The sequence below is a fragment of the Lupinus angustifolius genome, chromosome LG11 (genome assembly GCF_001865875.1).
Source record: "Lupinus angustifolius cultivar Tanjil chromosome LG11, LupAngTanjil_v1.0, whole genome shotgun sequence".
NCBI classification, from domain to species: domain Eukaryota; kingdom Viridiplantae; phylum Streptophyta; class Magnoliopsida; order Fabales; family Fabaceae; genus Lupinus; species Lupinus angustifolius.
In genome coordinates, this window is record NC_032019.1 from 12,322,664 (window position 1) to 12,333,843 (window position 11,180).

Here is an 11,180-nt window from a genome sequence, read left to right on the forward strand (position 1 = left end):
ATTAAAGAAACAAACAATATGAGCAAAGTTGAGTTCTGTAATCATAGAATGATCCACATGAACTCTTGAGCTAAACTCATGTTTGCTACCTCAGTGCTAGATCTGTATAAGGTTCAAGGTCGATCATTCGATTCCTAAGAGCGATACTTGTTGGGAGGGGCAGTTACAAAATCTATTTCATAGAACATGCATTATGAAGTTAGGCCTAAGAAACAAACAAGCTCTAGAGTTGGACTTCCTTTCATTATACTAGATGGCTAGTCAGCATCACAAAACCCTTTCAGAGATAAAGGGGTATTATAAGTTGGTTACAATAGAATGCCATGAGAGCTAGTGCCTTTGAGATACCTTAGAATTCTTTTTATTGCTGACCATTGCTTTTCATGGGGACCATAGAGGCACTCACGCTTTGTTCACATGATAGGTGGTATCACGCCACTAATCCTGCCTTCTATCTATTGATAGAAACATCAACACTTTGTTTGATTCTAAAAATCCTTTTGATTCCCAAGGCTTGTTTGAGAGGTGGTAAAGGGACTAGAGGCAATGTACCAAGATCCAATAGAACATTGTATTCCTCTTTTCCATATTGCGTCAGCTAGAGCAGCTTTTGAACTAGGAGGTTCTACTTTGTGTTAACAATAATCTATTGTATATGGTCTTGATAATACCAGATTTAAACCTAGTTTGCATTAAATGAGAAGGAACATAAGCGGACAGAGTTATGGGAATAGATATGGAGAGGGAACAAAAGGGGATGGGAATGATATTTTTACAAACTATATGTTTTTGCTTTTGCTTAATTATTCCTTGTTGATGATCAATGTGAGGACAAACAACCTTACGATTAATACCAAGAGTCTATAGGTAATTAGTGAATGGTTTGAGTTTACAACCCCTAAATTTTAATAAAATTATATAAATTACTCATTTCTTTTTTAAACCTACATATATACATACAATGTCAGAGAAATAAGTATAATTTCTTAAACAATAAATTGTGACGAGTGTAATTAAGTTAAATAAAATATAATATTTTGTGAAGGTAGGTTCAAATAATATAAGAGTCAATATATATTAATTTTTTTGTTAGTTACAAACTGCATCATTAATTCTAAGGAGATGTTTAAATTACTCTTATACTATATTGTAAGTAATTAAAATGTTGAATAGAGATTGATTCTTATACTATTTGGATTTGTCTTCACAATATACCATATTTTATTTTATTTAATTATAATCATCGCCATTTTTTGTTAAAGAAATTATACTTATCTCTCCAATAAGGGTAATCGATGTAATGTATATACATAATTAGTGGTGATTTGTGTATGTTTAAAAAAAAAATTGATAATTTGTGTAATTTTACTAAAACTCGGAGTGTCAGTGTCATTTATTCTTAATACAATTAATTGAGTTTGAACCATGGTTATAAAGAATTGAAAAATGGTAACTGAATCAGATTGTTCTTTGAGGAGAAAGAACTAAGTACGTTTAGTAATTGTATCTAGGCAAGTAGTATCTGAAACCATATTTAGAATACACAGTAATACACATTCGGTGATGTACCAACATAAATTTTGTGTGCGTTATCAAGACAATATAAGTGGAAAAAATACCTAAAGATTTTTTTTTATTGGAATGAGATATTTTACAATGATTAAGCACATCAATTACAATCTTTTTATGTGCATGACCTAAATTATAATGCCAAACGAAGTAAGAATTAGGACTAGAACTAGAATTATTATGTATAAAGTTATTATTATTGAAAACATGTACAATCTTAGATAATATAGGACGCTATAATGAATGGAAGAAACAATTGAAGGGCGGGAGGCTTAAGTAGGTAGCACATCATGAAAGAGGCCCTCTTGTGTAAGAGGTCCTCTTAGCAACATTGGATCAATAGCCTAACATTTCACAAAATATATGTTATGATAAAATTAAAACAAATAGAGAATATCTCTTGCAAATTGAGACACATTAAACAGATTCTTACTAATAGACGAAATGGGAAGAAAAATTTCCGAATATTGAAAGACATTTGGACCAAGAGATGAGTGAAAAATGAAATTGCCACAAGATTTTATAGAGCTACCAAAACCATTACTAAACATAAATTACACTTAAGGAAGACTAAGGAAAAAGAGAGAAAAAATTGTAAAATAAAACTTCATTCATAGCCTTTCCATAATAACTCAGTTGAGTTTTAATACATAAAGGTAGAGAAATAAGGTTACACTACTAGAACTAGGCTCAAGAACATAAGGCTTATTCTGAAGAAATTGAAATATTTAATTTTTCATTTCATAATCAAAAAATCAAATGGGGTTCTATTTGTTTCTAATGGGTCTAGGATTTATGCTACTACCATTACCCAACCCTTGGAGAGACACCTTGTCCTCAAGGTGTACGGTGTGACCAGTAGGCAAGAAGCCACATGTGGATGGTGTGACCAGTACGACAACTAGACCATGTGGATGGTGTGATGTATTTTGGCGCCACTTCACATATTGGAATGGATGGTGGAGATGGAAATTGTTCATTAATTTTGCTTTGAGATGTGGGAGACATTAATGAGGGCTTTGAGTGGTGTAGAGTCTTGGACGGTGGAGATGGAATAAGAAGATCCGACGGTTCCTTTTAAAGAGGGAAGGCAACATGAGGTACTGCATGTGGGAAGCGTGTACTTGGGGCTTGTATTGGATATGTTTGAGTTCCCGAAACAGACTTCATAATTTCCTCTCCCCTCTTTTATTGCAATTTTAATGGGAACAAGTTCTGTAGCCGATTCCATCTCTTCATTTTGGCTCTCCCCTTCCTTTTTCTCAACCATTCTTCCACTCTCTTCATTTTTCAAAATCGTATGGCCATTTGTTCCAAAATCCTTGAACTTTGCTGTTCTTTTTCTTCCATCATGTGGTCCTTCATTGTATTATTCCTTCTATTACGGGCTGCCGAAGTATCCTCCCGTCATGGTGAGGTTGCAAAGGTGGGATCTTGTGGTTGTTCCGTAGCAACTCTAGGTAGTGTCGTGACCGGAACTGGATGGTGGTCTACGGAAGTTTCAGTAGAAACAACATCACTTGGGATAAAAACAAGGTTTTCCTCTAGTTTCCATGGAAACGTCTCAAAAGGGAGATATGGAACACTAGGTTAAAGTAGGATGTGGCTGAAAGAGACAGTTCATACACGACATGGCCAACATGGCGAGTGACTTGAAATAGCCCATAGAAACGTTGTGCTAACTTTTGGGACCAACGTCATGCACCTATTTGTTGGCAGTGTGTGGTTGGAGGGCAGAAGAACCCAGTCTCGACCTTCTAAGGTAATATCCACTCTCCCTGAATTTGCTTGTTCTTTCATTCTTTGGCGCGACTTCATTGATTAGAATGGACAATTGAGATGGAAATTTTTCATTAATTTCGCCTTTAGACGTGGGAGGCATTAATGAGGGTGGAAAACGGCTGCTTTTGACGAGGGTAGACTACACGCGGTATTGCTTGTGGGAACCATGTACTTGGGGCTTGTGAACATCGAAATTGTTTTGAAATGCATTGAATGGGGTCATTGGATATTGTTTTAATTCCCAAAACAGACTCTATAATCCTCTCCCTTCTTTAGAGAAATTTTAATGGCAACATATTCCCTAGCCGGTTATATATCATTTTGGCTCTCCTCTTCCTTTTTCTCAACCATTCTTCCACTCTCTTCATTTTCAAAAATGTATGGCTCCAAAACCCTTGGACTTTCCTTTTCTTTTTCTTCCATCATGTGGTCTTTCATTGTGTTCTTCCCTCTGTTATGGGCTACCAAAGTATCCTCCCATCATGGTGAGGTTGCAAAGGTGGGCTATAGTGATTGTTTCATAGCAGCTCCAGGCAGTGATGGTAGGGTCATGACCAGAACTGGAGGGTGGTTATAGCAGCTTTAGTGGAAACAACATCACTAGGAGAACAACAAGGGTTGAAGTAGGATGTTGCCGGAAAAGACAATTCATATGTGATTTGACCAACATGGCGAGTGACTTGAAATGGCCCGTAGAAACGTCGTGCTAACTTTTGCGACCAACATCACCACAACTTTATGTTTGCAGTATGGATGTAGGGCAGAAGAACCCAGTCCATAGCTTCTAAGGTATACCCACTCTCCCATAATCTGCTTGTTCTTTCATTCTTTATTGTGCATGGTGTAGATTTTGTTTCTAATAAGGCCCTCATTCCTAAGGAATGGCTAAATGCAGAAATTACAAGGAAGACTAAGGAGAAAGAGAGAAAAGATTGTAAAATAATATTTCATTCATAGCATCTCTATAATAACTCGGTTGAGTTTTAATACATAAAGGTAGAGAAATAGGGTTACTCTACTAGAATTGGGCTCAAGAACATAAGGCCTATTCTGAAATTAGAAGAAATTGAAATATTTAATTTTTCACTTCATAATCAAAAAACCAAATTGGGTTCTATTTGTTTCTAATAGGTCTAAGATTTGGGCTTCTGTCATGTTTTTCTACTAAGGTGAAGTGTTTTAATGGTTCTTATAAAAGAGTGGGGTCGGATGTAAAATAATTATTAGCACTCAAATCAAGATACAAGACATGTTACGAATGGTTAGCATCCCTCTAATTCGAGGTAATAGGTGTTGCATAAGCATTATATATGAGAATGAGAGCATTGATAGCTACAATTTGAGTCATATTGATCAAGAAAAGAAGACAAAGACTTATGCTTTCTAGTAGATGAAAAGTCATATGGGACATGTGGGAAATATGGTCGATCATAGTGGCCATAAGTACACCAAAACCAGGAGAAGCACCATAGGAATAAACAGGGTTGAAACCAAAACTGGAAGGCATATAATAGGGTGAAGTAGTAGGTGACCCAAACTAATTTGGCACATGCCCATAACGTTTACAATAGTAACAGTCTCTAGGTCTAAAATGGGGACAATGATCTGCTTTCTTAAATAATGTTTCAATTTATGTATTAAACCAATGAAAATATATCATGTCAATTAAAAAAATTAAATATTATTATTTTTTGTTTTTACTTCAATGTCATTGGTCCAATACATGGTTTGAGATGTTGTTTGAGACAGTAGATCCTCTACCACCACGATAACCACTATAGTAATGAGGCAAATGATTTCATGACTGGCACCCTGGATTGTGGAATGTGATTAGGCATCATGATAAGATTGACGTTGGAGATTCTAATGATGATCTTTCACCAATATTCATATTAAGAGCATCTAATATCTATTTTTGATGATTCTTCTCAAGACATGCCACAAACGCAAGATAATACAATTGGCAATTCCTCTTGGATTTGAACTATCACAGGTTGAAACTCCTCAGTGAGACCGTTAAGGATAAATTCAATGTGCATGAAGTAATATGTAATGGAACTAGAGTCTTTTGTGATCTTACTAAGTTTGTTTGGGTACTATCAAGGGGATTATATCACTCTGGGTAAGGAACTAATCCATTTTAAGGTGTGAGTGTTGGTCGCTCTCAAGAATCGAACCTTGAATCTTTTTGTCCTGAGATCTAGCAGAGCCTTATACCACTAGATCAATGTCTTGTTAGTTTTGATCATACTAAGTTGTGACCTTAATTGGCAGCTCCTATCTCTCATTTGTGCATGGCAATATTCATAAACATTTTGCTATAATTGTCATGAATGCTTGCAACCTATAATTCCATGTGAGAATAAACTCATATTTTGTTTTGATTAAAATGAAGAATAACATATGATCATGTTCCTCGTAGGTTTGAAGCACAACATTGATATGCCAATTCACGCGATCAATTTTATAAAGAAATCACTTAGGATTGGAAATGAGAACTTCAAGGAATTAACACCACACTAAGAAATTCTCATATGTTAATTTTATCTATGGAAATGGAAGAGTGAGAGATAGTGGAGAAGATCGTAAAGACACAACAATAGCATCATGTGGAGAGTCAAGTGATTACACAAAACCAATCATAGTAACAATTGTTCATGTGATACATGCAAGAGAAGTAAACTAACCCAGAATGACCAACAAGGTGTTGGTATACTAAACTAACTTAGAATGACTAATAAGGTGTTGGTCTGGTGGTGTAAAGTCTTGCTAGATTCCAGGATGACCAAAAGGTAAAGATTCTGATTTTTTGGAGCGACACTTGTCGGGAGGGACAGTCACGCACCCTAAAAGAATTAGTTTCTTATCCAAAAGCTATGAAGCACGAATACTAATACGTGTGTCGGGTACGATACGTATCCGATACGTCGATACGCATTTTTTCCAAAGTGCAGGATACGATACGTTCAGGGATACGCGTATAAAATAATAAAAACACATAAAATATGATATAAAGTTATAAGTGTAAATCAAAATATCCAAAGTAAAAAATATAATGCAAATTTAAAATCATTGTCCTCCATAACAAATCTATCTTATCCTATTTTAATGAAAACGAATCTATCCTAAAATCATTGCCCTCCATAACAAATGTATTTTATCTTATTTAATGAAAACGAATGTATCTTATCCTGTTTTATTAGAAACGAATCTATTTTATCCTGTTTTATTGGAAACAAATCTATCTTATCCTGTTTTATTGGAAACGAATTTATATATCCTATATTTTACTGAAAACGAATCCATATATCATATATTTTATTGAAAACGAATGAGATACGTGTCTTAATACTTATTTATTTTATTTTATTTTTTTAATTTTTGGATACTCTATGGATACGTATCCTTCGCGAATCTGAGCGTATCCGTGTCGGATACGTGTCGGACACCGACACGTGAGGGTGTTTGATGAATCTGTGCTTCATAGTCCAAAAGAATGAGGGATACCTTGGTAATACAAAAAAAAACTAACCCAAAAAAATAATCTAGAGAGCAATGGAATAGAACTATAGAGAATCTATTATAATTAATAAACTAAAAGATGAGTACATAGTCCTAGATATAGAAGTGAATCGCAATCAGGATCCTCTGTCCCCAAAACTTTATATTTTTATGTCTCAAGCCAACCATATCTCACTAAATAGCATAAAAATATTATTTTATGTTTTTTTATTTTTACTTTCAAATATATGACAACTTTTCATTAGACTATAATATAATGAGACACAAAATATAGGATAGTTGATCCCATTGATTGTCATGACCTAGGCATCCAACTATTAATCCCTAGTTCACTAACATAAGCTAAATAGAAACTAACTGATTTACAACAAATAACTTACTGATATAATAACTATTTCTATTTATGATATAATAATAAATAATAATAATAATAATAATAAAAATTGGTACAATCACATTTGAAGATGTGAAAAAATATGAGTGAATTAACAATTTATTCTTTCAACTTGTAAAACCATGTGAACCATATGTAAAAATGGCATACTTTATACTCTAATAAATTTCATCTATGAGGGAGCATTTGGGTAGTCCATAGTAATTGTTGTTACTGTAACTCGCAACAATTCTGAATGGCATGAAATAATCATTATTGGTTGAGTCACGACCAAGTCGCTCTCTTCAAGACGTTTTATCAACCACGTCGTCCCTGGGATAAAACAACTCAGTTCTCTATTATACGATTTCTTATGTAAAAATCGCTCTTCAATAAACCCAAAATGTGGCTACTAGAGCCAATTCTCGAATTCCCACGATATGGCTACCCGTGCCATTTCTTTTTCCATAATACTAACTACCAGTGTCAGTTCTCGAAATTCATACTTTGGCTGCATGTGTCAATTCTCAAGTGTCACAGAAAGAAAGAGGGAGAAGGTTGCCGGAAATACGTCGGCGGAATATAAGGGGGAGAAAGAGAAGTCGAGAGGTAAACACCTTCAACTTGATGCAAATTATAATGAGGGAAGGATGCCTCTATTTATAGCCTGAGGCCTCTATTTACAGCCGGAGGCCTCCAACCGCTCTTTCACCAACAACTCTATTACCAATGATTCTATTACCAACGGCTCTATTACCAACGACTCTATCATAATGGTTGAGATTTCCTCCAACGACTCTCTAAGGCTCTTTCCTTGTTGCATGTGTATATTGACTTGATCAACACACAGTCCAAGCCAAAAAGTCCTCAAAAAATTAAATAAGTAATAAATAAATATTTTATTAAAAAGAATGTTGGGCCACAACTTAAGGCTTATAAAGCCTCCTCCAAGCAAAGTGAGACTAGTGAGTTTTTTCATTTCACTTCAAAACATCATTCTTTCAAAAAATTCCAACAATCCTCCACTTGAAATTAAAAAACAATTTCCGAGAATTTTCGTGGTCTCAATAAGATTGTGCATAAATAAGATCCAGATTTTACTAGAGTGACTCGTAGTCTTGAACTCTATCTCCAGCATCAAACCACATACAACCTTTTCAAAGGTGTATTCTGTAAAGTCTGTGCGTTAAAGACCATGCACGTCTATCCTAGTATAGTGAACGCTCTAGAAATTTATGCCCCAAAATTTCATAGGAAGTGGCACCACTTCCACATTCACATAGGTGGGTCTATTAATAGTACTCATGTAACCTAGGTACTCCACTCCAATTAGAATATTGATCTCATTAAGAGTTTAACTCATCCTTACATATGCTGCAAGAATCATGCTTCTCATAATTTTATAGCATGTTCATTCTCATATCACTTCACGACTTGTTATTACCCATTGAACCTATTTCTTGGGATCTCCAGTCAGTTAGGTCAGGTTACCATCATCAGTGATCCTCGTTCTAAGGGCAATAGTCCCATACTATGAGAAGTATTATGAACTTTCTCTCTAGCTAGTCCTTTCGTCAAAGAATCTTCTAAGTTATTCTTAATACATACATGATCTACCCTAAAAACTCCTATAGAGAGTAACTATCTAATAGTGTTGTGTTTACGACGAATTTTTCATTTCTTACCGTTATAAAAGTAGTTCTCAATTTTTTCAATAGTCATGGTACTATCATAATGGAGCAACACAGCTGGAATCAGTTTTTCTCGTAGGGGAATCTCTGCAAGCAAGCTTCTCAGCCAACTTGCTTCTTCACTAGTTGTTGCTAGTGCTATCATCTCAGCTTCCATAGTAGATTGAGCCAAAATAGTCTGTTTCTTTGACTTCCAAAAAACATCCCCACCGGCTATAATAAATATATAGCCACTGGTTGTTTTGAAATCATCTGAAAGAGTGTTCCAATCAGCATCGTTGAATCCTTGTAGGACAACTGGAAACCTTTGGTAATGTAATCCAAGATTCATTATTTTCTTAAGGTATCTCATTACCCTTTCTATAGCATGCAAATGTTCCATACTAGGTTTACTAGTAAACCTGCATAATAATCCCACAACATAGGCAATGTCGGGTCTAGTACAATCAATGGCACATCGAAGGCTACCAATGATGCTAGCATACTCAACTTGTCATACACCTTCACCAATGTTCTTAAAAAAATTTACACTTGGATCATATGGTGCGCTAGTAGGTTTACAGTCAAATTATTTATATTTCTTTAACATCTTTTCCACACAGTGAGATTGATCCAAAGAAATTCCTTCTTTTGACCTAGTAATCTTTATACCAAGGATTACACTTGTCTCTCCAAGGTCTTTCATATCAAAGTTGTTACACAGTAATGATTTCACATTATTCACAACATGAATGTTGGAACCAAATATGAGTAGGTCGTCTACATAGGGACATATGATAGTGCAAATGTCTTTTTATTATTTGTAATAAATGTATTTCTCACTTTCATTAACCTTAAACTCATTCGATATCATTAAGTCGTTAAAATTTTCATTCCACTATTTAGGTGCTTGCTTAGGACCATACAGTGACTTATCTAACTTGTAAACCTTATTTTCTTGCTCATGTATTACAAAACCTTCAAGTTGTTACATATAGATTTCTTCTTCCAAATCACCATTTAAAAAATCAGTCTTAACATCCATTTGATGTACTAATAAATTATGTATCGCAAGTAGCAAAATTAATACTCTAATGGATGTTATTCTAGTAACAGGTGAAAAGGTGTCGAAGAAATCTAGATTCTCCCTTTGCCTGACACCCTTATTTACAAGGCGAGCCTTGTATTTATCCACTGTGTCATTAGGTTTCAGTTTCTTTTTCAATATCCACTTACAACCAATAGGTGTGCAACCAAGGGGTAAGTCAGCTAAATGCCAGGTCTGGTTAGACTCTAGAGAATCCATTTCATTATTTATGGCCTCTATCCACAAATCAGCATCCAAAGAAATCAAAGCTTCATGGAGAGTTTATGGATCCTCTTCCAATGTATAGACCATATAATCATGTCCATACGCTCTAGCAGTCCTTGTTCTCTTACTTCTTCTAGGTTCTATTTATAACACATCGTTATTATCATTATTGTCAATCACGGATATGTTACTAGTTGTTGAAAGTGCGCATGTCAAGAGGAGCACTTTGGAAAGCTTGCTCACTTTTGATGAGGACAATTTGTGTTTCATAAGAGCTTGAAGATCATCAACAAATCAACGTGCTTAAGCCTCAAGATTGGTATTAGACTTAGACTAGTAATTAGTTTAGGTTGAGTCTAAGGCTTAGGTAAACTCAATACATGTCTCATATACATAATACATTGAATCATTTTATTTTGAGATATGACATTCATAATATGTTCATGCATCATATATATACATGTTATATGTGCATCCTAGCTCAACTGCATCCGCGTGATCCGAGTGGGACTACATATGGGCTCTAATAACCCATTTGGCGGTGATAGCGCATCCATTAACCGCCCTCCCATATTCAGTGGCGAAGGTTATGCCTATTGGAAGGTTCGCATGAGAATCTATATCGAGGCAATAGACACGGACATTTGGGATTCCGTTGTCAATGGTCCATACATTCCACTTCATATGGTGGATGGCGAGTTTAAAGAAAAGCCTAGGGCTTATGGACGGATATTGAGAAAAGAAAGGTCCAACATGACCTTAAGGCCAAGAACATTATTACTTCGGCCTTATCATATGACGATTTCTTTAGAGTCTCGCAGTGCCTTTATGCAAAAGAAATATGGGATACTTTACAAGTTACCCACGAAGGCACAAATGAAGTTAAGTGTGCTAGACTAAATGCGCTTACGCATGAGTATGAGTTATTTCGCATGCTTCCTAATGAATCTAT